The sequence below is a fragment of the Lathyrus oleraceus genome, chromosome 1 (genome assembly GCF_024323335.1).
Source record: "Lathyrus oleraceus cultivar Zhongwan6 chromosome 1, CAAS_Psat_ZW6_1.0, whole genome shotgun sequence".
NCBI classification, from domain to species: domain Eukaryota; kingdom Viridiplantae; phylum Streptophyta; class Magnoliopsida; order Fabales; family Fabaceae; genus Lathyrus; species Lathyrus oleraceus.
Window position 1 is genome coordinate 151,845,425 of NC_066579.1, and position 3,184 is coordinate 151,848,608.

A 3,184-nucleotide genomic window follows, 5' to 3' on the forward strand; every position below is an offset into this window, starting at 1 on the left:
AGAAAACACCTCATGTCTCCTTTTCTCCATTTGAACCCCGTTCTCCAGAAAATGTCGCAACACTTCCTTTTCTCCATTTGAACCCCGATCTCCCATTTCTTGTGATAATTCCGCTGGCACCGTCGGAAATAACACCCAACACCACTCTGAGGGCGACATATCAGAGGGTACACCCTCAACCAGGCACTGACTGATGACTGGGAAGAAACTTGACGTTTACTGGACATCAAACCAGGATGTTTACTGGACATCGAACAAGGATGTTTACAAGACATCGAACAAGGATGTTTACAGGACATCGAACAAGGATGTTTACAGGACATCGAGCAATGATGTTGACAGGCATCAAGCAATGATGTTGACAGGACATCGAACAATGATGTTGACAGGACATCGAACAATGATGTTGACAGGCATCAAACAATGATGTTGACAGGACATCGAACAATGATGTTGACAGGCATCAAACAATGATGTTGACAGGACATCGAACAATGATGTTGACAGGCATCAAACAATGATGTTGACCAGGCATCAAACAATGATTGGGAAATAACTCGACGTTTACTGGACATCGAATGATGATGTTTACTGACACCAAAGAAAGCTCGACCAGACACTTACTGATGACTGGGAAATACTGTTGCTCCAAACTCACAATGCTGAACTCCTCGGAGTATCGTCTTCACTGTCCGGCAAAACCAAATCTCAAGCGGTAACCACGGCTTGAGTCGTGCTGATCGCGTAACATTTCTATCTCTGTCCGACGGAAAAGTTTCCTTCAGTACCGCACTACTGGGGAATATCTTTGATTAACTCGTGAGGCTAAACTCTTCGGAGTAACACCTTCGCTTTTGAGCAAAACCACCTCTCAAACGGTAACCACGGCTTGAGACTAGCTTGTGCTTGCAATATGATGCATGATTGATTTTTCTGCGTAATGCTCCATACTTATGGAAATGCTACGCGATTTATTATGCAATATGCTATGCTATTTTTCATGATGAATGCATAAAAAGTATCCCCCTCAAGGGACTCTTCTGGGGAGCACGAGACACTCTGCTGAGGAACTCGTCAATACTCCGATCTCCACCCCGCTGGGGAATAGCGCTGCTGCTGGGAAAAAGACAACCCTTGCTGGGGAAAACCTCCTTTGCACCCGATCCGCTCGGGAAACTGCTGGGTAAGAATCCACCACTGCACTCTGTGGGGATACAACTGTCTTTGGTTTGCTGGGGATATCGATCCCGACTCTGCTTGGAGAACCCTCACAAATACCTGGTGACTTCACTGGGGGAAATGCTCACAGATACTCTGCTGGGAAACAGCCACCTTCAGGCCTGGCGACTGGGGAAGCATCGATTTGACACCTGCTGGGGATAACCATCCTGACCCGGCTGGGGAAGTCACAGATATGGAATCTGCTGGGGATTTGGTCCTCTGACTCTGCTTGGGGACCTCGCTGGGGAAATGAGAAAAGTTGGTACAGAACACCCGTCGACTTGTCGAACTATGGTATCCACCTCCCAATCTCGTATCAGCTTTCCACTTTTGAGAATTCCCAGACTTGTCTGGACCTTTTCTGCTCCATCATCTTATACTCCCAATCGCTCCGCGTTCGACAGAGAGCGAACTCCTGGGACTCATACAGAAATTTCAATTTTCCGACTTTGAAGAGTATTCTTGATTAATTTCAAGGGTTCTCGGACGTCTCTCGTCGTCTCTTCACCGTTCCTCCAACTCGCTCGTCCCTGATTGGACCCTGCGGGGAATTTCTACAGACTTTCCAGTCTTCCGATTTTGAAGAGTCTTCTTGATTATCATCCAAGGATCGTCGTACGTCTCAACGTCTCTTCATCGTCCCTTCATATTCCCTCGTCCCTGATTGGACTCCATGGGATTTGTTTTTATCAAAAGCTTCCACATCACAACCTGCAAGTGAGTGAAAATATCTAACAATTCCTGCAAAACAGATCGTTAGATAAAATCGTGCCCCAGGCGTGTCAAGATTTCAACACTTGGGTCACTCAATCCTTCCAAATAAGATTTCAAGCTTTCAATCTTATAAACATGCATTGGAAGGGACCTGTATGTCTTAAAATGCAAGATTCTCTATCAAAATAATCGGATGTTTTTGCAATCAAAGCGGTAATGAAAACAAAAAACAAAAATTATTTGACTGAATATGCATTTTATTGATTGGAAAAGTGTGGCTCAAACTGAGCAATACAAAGGAAGCAATTCCTGAAAAGAGGTAATTGCGCATAAAAGGAAAAAACTATCCTAATGGCAATGTGAAACCCGTGATCTCATCGAGTTTCAACTCGGTTACACCCCATATGTCCTCAGACCCTCCTTGCTTTCTGCCTTCTGAATAAGACATTTCTGACTGATCCCTACCGGGTATTATCCATGATGCTTTAACCAAAGCGCAAACGATCATGCCAGACGCAGTTGTTCGTTTTAATCCCTCTTTTGCCTGAACCGCCCTTTCGGGTTTTCAGCCCACCGGGATACCCTTTTTGCCCAAGTCGCCTTTTCAGGTTTTCGACTTGCCGGGTGTACAATTTTTCTTTTTATCCCTAATTTTTGCCCGAACGTTTCTTTCTGTTTTTGGTTCGCCGGAATGCCCATTTTTGCCTGGACTATTTTGTTCTTTTCGTCCAGCGGGTCTCTTTACACGAAGTATTTTTTAACCGCGTCCGCATTCACAGGGGATGGAAAATCCTCACCATCCATGGTCGTTAACAACAAGGCTCCGCCAGAGAAGACCTTCTCGACCACAAATGGACCTTCATAATTCGGTGTCCATTTGCCCCTTCGATCGTTTTGAGGAGGAAGGATCCTTTTCAGCACCATATCACCTACGTGATATACCCGAGGTCGTACCTTCTTGTCAAAAGCACGCTTCATCCGCTGCTGATATAACTGCCCATGACAGATGGCTGCCAACCTCTTTTCTTCAATTAGGTTCTCTGAGTGAGAAAGGCGTTTGCCCTAGTAAATGTACGCATCGAGGTTCGGCACCCAGGATACCAACTTCGTACTCAGCCACCATCGTTGGTGCATTCAACTGTCATCCTGGCCACAAAAGGAACATGGGATCCTTCTGGCGTAACCACAGCAGCACTAACTCCCTCACATTAACCCCATCAGACATCAGAATCCGTTCGGATTCAGGGTC